At 36.4% G+C, this 7,563-nt stretch overlaps 1 pseudogene; it reads left to right on the top strand.

Annotated features, from left to right (window-relative positions):
* Positions 1–5,540: 5,540 nt before the first annotated feature.
* Positions 5,541–5,775, top strand: LOC123454079 (annotated as a pseudogene).
* Positions 5,776–7,563: the final 1,788 nt, after the last annotated feature.

The raw sequence follows: 7,563 nt of genomic DNA, 5'->3' as shown, positions 1-7,563 counted from the left end.
ATAATAAGGATGCGATGCTTTCGGTGTAACATGTTGTCAAGATAAAGCAGTGGTTTTGTTTCTGAATTAAGTTTAAGTAGTAAGGATGCTCTTGGGGTTAGTTTTTGGTGCAGATGATGCAATTCATGATTGTTCTCAAGAAGCCACAATCACCTAATCATGCAGGATGTGAACCAACAGTTATCAGAGCCCCCCACCCCCAGTCACTTGCTCTTGCTCATTCCCATTTTCTTTTCTCCCTTTCCTTAGAATAATTTTAGTTGAAAAATTCTATAATCTGTATGAAAAAGAATAGATGTGGAATGTCCAAAACTTTAAAGTCTCTTATTTTGACACAGAAAGTTAAGAATTTGAAAAAAAATCCAACTGATTGAAATAAATTATTTGCTCTATATTTCAAATAGTTTCCTTCCAAAAGAAAAAAGATGATACAAGCAACTTATTTCAAATAAAATATTTGACTTGCTCATTTAAATAAAAATAGGATCTCAGGCTGGACAGATGGTTTAGCAGTTAAAGTGCTTGCCTGTGAAGCCTAAGGGCCCAGGTTTGATTCTTCAGGTCCCACGTAAGCCTGATACACAAGGTGGCACATGGGCCTGAAGTTAATTTGCAGTGGCTAGAGTCCCTGATATGCCCGTTCTCTCTCTCTCTTTCTCTTCCTCTCTGTGTCTCTAATAAATAAATAAAAATAAAATCTTTAAAAATATGATCTCTGCAATAACCTTCACTTAACAGCATAAACCATAAATTTGTCTAGGAACTAGGTACCTACAGTGTCTTTCAGTTAAAATGTTATGATATACATAGATGAGAGATTTAAAAATTCTAAGCTATTTTAGATGTGTTTTCTCCAGACATAATATATACTGAAAAGCAGGTATGATTAAAAGCAAAGATGAGCTAGGCAAGATGGCACATGCCTTTAATCCAAGCACTCACAAGACAGGTAAGAGGATCACTGTAAATTCAAGGCCACCCTGAGACTACATAGTGAATTCCAGATTAGTCTGGGCTAAAACAAGACCCTACCTGGAAAAAAAATAAAAGAATGCAAATATTTAGCAAGTAATATTATTTTTGCGTATATACTCTATTTAGGTCGTGGTATAATTCTTTTTGCTTTCTTTCTTTCTTTCTTTCTTTCTTTCTTTCTTTCTTTCTTTCTTTCTTTCTTTCTTTATTTATTTATTTAAAGAGGGTGGTGGGGGAGAGAGAGAATGTGTGATCCAGGACATATAACCACTGCAAACAAACTCCAGCTGCATATACCACCATGCACATCTGGTTTACATGGATTCTGGGAAGTTGAACCTGGGTCCTTAGGCTTCACAGGTAAGCACCTTAACCACTAAGCCATCTCTCCAGGCCCCCCATTTTTTGCTTTAAAGTACAAATGTATCTTATTTTTCCTTTTAGAAAAAATCATTTTGAATAGAATTATTATTTTAGTGTCACCGAATTAATAAAAGTAATCCATTTGTCAAGGAATATTTTTAAAATATGTACTTAAAACTAATCAACCCTTCTCTCCAAAGTGTGTTCTTGTTTCCCTAATGAACTCAGAAGTATCCTTACCTTCACTAAAATGGATTGTGATGTGAAACTTTTTCTCTGGGAAGATGCAAACACATGTCTATTTGTCATAGATAAGGTTTAGTTGACAGGCCAAAATGCAATTCCACCAAGTGTTGGTGAGCCAATGAGTTTATTAGAGTTACTCACAGGGCAGGGTGAGGGATTGCTTATAGTAGCATGAGTGGCTCAAAGACACTGAAAAGCCCACCCCAACATAGGGGATGATGCTCAGAAACTCCATCTCTGGAGCCCACTGTATGCTCACAGGCTTGTCTGAGTCCCTGCACCCCCAAGGAGTTATCTAAGATTCAAAATCCTAAACTTGTTGACCTGACCGTTTTCTTTCCAGGAGGGAATATTTCAATTTGGAGGAATTTGTTACATGACACGGATCCTTCAGCTATTCCTTATTTTTCCTTATTTCTCCCAAATAGGTTTTAATCTAAAAAGTGACCTTGGCTTTTTTTTTTTTTTTTTTTTTTTTTTTTTTTGTGGTGGAGGTGTGGGGAGAATCATTCAGGAAAAATCAACATGGTGAATCTGGCAGCTCAGGTAACTGCACTTTACGGGTAGGTCCTTTGGGCCCTCATCTCATCACATCCTAAATGAGCTCCTTGGAGTGAAGAGATGTGAACTGGCATTTTTCTGGCACATTTATGCTCCAAACGTACTAGATAAAACAGTCTTCACAAAGACCTGAAGTGCCTTTATTTCACACACAGGCAGTTTTGCACAGTAGTGTGGTGTCATAAAAATGAGCATGGAAACCATGCAGAAAGACCTTTAAGAACTATAATGGAAAGCTGGATTGCCTTGAGATCTTTGGCTTGTCCCCAGATTCAAATATAGAAAGGACATATAAATATATATGGCCCTTTGTACACTGTAAATTTAGAATACATTGAGAATTCACATTTTTTTCCTTTGTGAAATGTTCATCCAGAGGGCTTCAAAGAATGCTTACCACTCTTATCATACAATTTATCACACAAAATGAATTGGTTTTTGCCATGCCATTTTGAATATTCATATTCTAAGTTTGGGTCACATCCAACATTTTATCCTTTATACATTTTGCATCATTGATATTTTAACTATTTACTAACATATGTTAATTGTATATGATATAAAACACCCCCATGATTTCTTTAAATATGTTTTCTCAAAATTTGAGGGCTGGGGAAATAGCTTTGTGGTTAAGGCAAAGCCAAAGACTTAGGTTCGATTCCCTAGGACCCACGTAAGCCAGATGTACAGGGTGGCATCTGGAGTCTGTTTGCAGTGGCTGGAGGCCCTGGCACACCTATTCTCTTTCTCTCTCTATCTGCCTCTTTCTGTCAAATAACTACATAACTAAAAATGAAATATTTTTTAAAAGTTTGAGGCAGCTTCACCTTTATTGTGTGTCACTAATTTCCCTCATATGAACGGCTGGGTTCCCTTCACTGAGTTCTGAGTGCCATCTGGAGTCTCTCAGCCAGGGCGGAGTGAACAAGTCAGTTCTGTTTGCATCTCACTTTGAGTTCAGTTCAAGTTTCTTTTCTAACGCTATTAATTTCCACTTTCATCGTCCTCCCCTGAACACATCAAAAGAGAACCCTGGGAAAGATTTAACATTCCCTGGTTGAATGCAAAAAGTGAGTCTTATCTGTTCCCTAAGCTCAAAGTATGAGAAGACTCAAAAATATATGGGAAAAATGAGATTTTTTATTTATTTGCAAGCAGAGAGAGAGGGGTAGGCTTGAGAGAGAACAGACAGAAAGAATGGATGCATCAGGGCCCCTAGCCTTGGTAAAGATGACTATTCTGACCATACATGCAACCTCAATGTAATTTTGATCTGTATTTATCCTAATGGCTAATGGTGTAGCACATAATAATGTATTTTTATCATAGATATATCTTCTTTTGAGAAATGCTTCTTCAATTGACCCACTTAGTGATTGAATTATTTTTTTCTATTGGTGTTTACTTTTGTAATTGCTTATATATTTTAGAAGATAAGTGACTTCCCATTTTAAAGGCTATCTCTTTTGTTTAAGTGTGTTCCTTTCTATCAAAGCACTTTATGCTATGGAGATCTTTCTATCTTCCTTTGAAAGGGGCCAGCTTAATAGTTTTATTTCCTCACTTGTGAATTTCTTCTTACCTAATTGTCCATCCATTAGCATGAAAACATTTTTTTTTAAAGAAGTGCTTTTCTATTTAAGACCATACTATCTTGAAAATACTGGCTTATGTTTATGCTCCTAACATCATATTAAAATTGCACAAAATTGTTTCCTACCATAGACTCCACTTTCTTAAATTCTTAACATGTTTTACTATGGAGTGAAAGTGCCCATTGTTTTTCTGTAGCCAGAAAAACAGGGGTAGGATAGAGAAAGCTTAGAATTGCTAGATGAGCCACCAGAAATTGTCTTCAATATTACATGGATACTTAAAGAGGGCTCTTTTAATTATTATCTTTAACAACATATATGTATACATTTGCAGAACACAAGCTGTATATGCACACCACAGGCACAAACTTACACACCGTAGCTTATATAATGTTCCATTCAACTTTTCTACTTTTGTGTGTCTCTTTCTCTGCTAGGTTTTGTTGTTTTGGTTTTTTGTTTGACTTTTACTGAGGGCTTGAGATTGAACAAGGTTTGGGGCCTGCTAGGCAAGTACTTACTCGCTGACTTACACACCCACCCTGTGGCTCTCCTGGTTTCTAACATATCTCTTAATATAATTATTTGTTGATTTATCCTTGGTTTCAGCAAATATCTTCTTATGTAGGTGCTGGTCATGTACACATAAACAACCATGGCTGTGATACCACTTGGGTGTACTATCATTTTTTTTCTGGGTGTGATTTTTCATTTTCTCTTATAAACCATTTGCTTTGAATTCCATGCTGTCGGATAATAATGTCTCTTCAATTCCCTTGCTTTGATTAATATTTGCTGATAGTACATTAACTTTGCATTAAATTTGGTTTGTTTATTTTAATTTGAAGTGTAGTACTTACAGAGCAATGGATTTTGTTGGTAGAATTTTAAAGACAGTCTGAGAACATCTGCATTTCAAGAGGAGCATTAAACTCAGTAGTTCTGATTAACGAATGCTTGCAGAAATCTGTGCCATTTATTTTGTCTATTCTATTTTCCATGATTTTATAAATCCATTTTCTCTTTTATTCTTCATCTCATCCATTTAGAAGTTTTATGGGGTTGTTAATTTTTATAGTATTCCTATTATTTTAAGCAACATAGCCTTTGTCTGCTATTTATAACTTTTAAGACTAAATACATTTAAGATTTAGTAATTTGCACAGCATTTCAGAAAGTTCCAGCATAATGAAATATTTGTTAGCTCAAATATTTTGTTATTACCAAAAATGTTTAGTCTCAATGATTAGGTTACTTGTTACTTCATATCACTGATATATCAAAATTTTGTCTATTTTGATTGCCTTTGTTTATATTTCATTAATTACCTATATCATAACCTAACTTTATATGCAACAAATATATTTAAATAGTCCAAGAGTGCTAAATTTTCTGGGACTGCTTTTCTAAAGTATCTATTATTCTCCCACTCTTAAGTGCTAATGAAGCACTCTAACTTAAAATTTATTTACTTTGAGATATAAAATCTACATGGTTCTCTGATTCCAATTTCATTTCCATCTTGATACCTATTTTTAAATGGGCTTTATTTCATAGAATAGTTTGATATTAAAAAGCAAAATACTAGCTGGGCATAGTGGCACACACCTTTAATCACTAGGGAGGCAGAGGTAGGAGGATCACTGTGAGTTTGAGACCACCCTGAGACTACAGAGTGAAATCCAGGTCAGCCTGGGCTAGAGCAAGACCCTACCTTGAAAAAACCAAAATAAATAAATAAAATAAAATGCTGCCATTGAGCTTTGCTCTCCTTCATGGGCACCTATTGGAGTCAGGACCATGGCTGAAAACATCAACATGAAAATCAAGAACTACAATAGTGCCTCTTTTGACGGCCACTTCCCCAACCAGAACCAGTGTAGGAACTCCTGGCAGAATTACCTGGACTAGCGAGAGAGGTGATGTCACTGTGTGAGAGTGGTACCTGCATGCATACAAGTCACTCTGCCCCCTATCATGTGTGTCAAGCTGTGACAACCACCTTGCAGAAGACACTTTTCCTGCAATGATATGATGTGGCTCCACCTCAGCCCTCCTCTGTCCTCTGTACTCCCAGGGCAGTAAAGAGGGACTTGGGTATATGATGGTCCCTGCCCTGGGACCCTGATCATGATGTTAACAAAAACTCACTGGAGCCGGGTGTAGTGGCGTACGCCTTTAATCCCAGCACTGGAGAGGCAGAGGTAGGAAGATAGCCTTGAGTTCTAGGCCACCCTGAGACTACAGAGTGAATTCCAGGTTAGCCTGAGCTATAGTGAGACCCTACTTTAAAAAAAGTAACAAACAGACAAACAAAAAACCTCACTGGAAAAGTGTTAGTCTGTATATGTCCAAGAGCTAGACAGCTCTGGCCAGTACAAAGCAAAACAAAACAAAACAACAATAATTTCAAATATTCCTGTGCTAGTTTCCCACTTATCAGTTTATACCAGTATAGTAAATTCATGTCAAGTAATGAACTAATATTTATATTATTATAAACCAACATTCATTATCATTTGTTTTCTTGATGATAGACATTCTGACAGGAGTGAGATGTAATCTCAAAGTAGTTTTAATTTGCATTTCCCTGATGGCTAAGGGCGTAGAACATTTTTTTTAATTAATTTATTTATTTATTTGAGAGCGACAGACACAGAGAGAAAGACAGAGGGAGAGAGAGAGAATGGGCGCGCCAGGGCTTCCAGAACTCCAGACGCGTGCGCCCCCTTGTGCATCTGGCTAACGTGGGACCTGGGGAACCGAGCCTCGAACCGGGGTCCTTAGGCTTCACAGGCAAGCATTTAACCGCTAAGCCATCTCTCCAGCCCGTAGAACAGTTTTTTAGATGTTTATATGCTATCTGTATTTCTTCTTTTGAGACTTCTCTACTTAGTCCATAATGGTTTAATTGGCTTGTTTGATTTCTTATTGTTCAGTTTCTTGAGTTCTTTGTATATTCTGGGTATTAATCCTCTGTCACCTGTGTGAGAGTGGCAAAGATTTTCTCCCATTTTGTAGGTTGTCTCTTTTCTCTATTCACAGTGACCTTTGCTGCACAAAATCTTTGTAATGTCATGAGATCCCAGTGGTTGAAAGTCATTGCCTATGCCAATATGTTGAAGGGTTCCCCCTAATTTTTCCTTTAGCAGCTGTAGAGTTTGATCCATTAGGACTTGATTCTTATGATGAGAAAGACAATGATCTATTTTCATCATATACCAAATATCCAGTTTTCCTAGCACCACTTGTTGAAATGGTTGTCTTTTCTTCAATGAATATTTTTGGAATTTTTGTCAAAAATCAGATGCCTTTAGATGTCTGAATTAACAACTGGGTCCTATATTCTGTTCCTTTGATCTGCATATCTGTCTTTGTCCCAGTACCATACTGTTTTTGTTACTCTGGCTTTGTAATATAGCTTAAAATTTGGTATGGTAATGCTGCCAGCCTTATTTTTGTTGCTAAAATTTTTTTGGCTATTTGAGGTTTTTCTGTGCTTCCAAATGAATTTTAGGATTATTTTTCCTTTTTCTGTGAAGAATGTCATCTGGACTTTAATGGAGATTGCATTAAATGTGTAGATTGCTTTGGGTAAGATTTGCATTTTAACAATATTGATTTCTTCTAGTCCAAGAACGTGGGATGTTTTCTGCAATTTCTCACTTGAGTGGTTTAAAGTTTTCATAACAATTCTTCACTTCCTTGGTTAGGTTTATTCCAAGGTACTTTATTTATTTATTTTTTTGAGGCAATTGTGAATGGAAGAGATTCCCTCATTTCATCCTCTGCATGTTTGTTGTTAGTATATAAAAAAGCTACT

This window comes from Jaculus jaculus, chromosome 13 (genome assembly GCF_020740685.1).
Source record: "Jaculus jaculus isolate mJacJac1 chromosome 13, mJacJac1.mat.Y.cur, whole genome shotgun sequence".
NCBI lineage: Eukaryota > Metazoa > Chordata > Mammalia > Rodentia > Dipodidae > Jaculus > Jaculus jaculus.
This window is presented reverse-complemented; position numbering and strand designations above follow the sequence as displayed.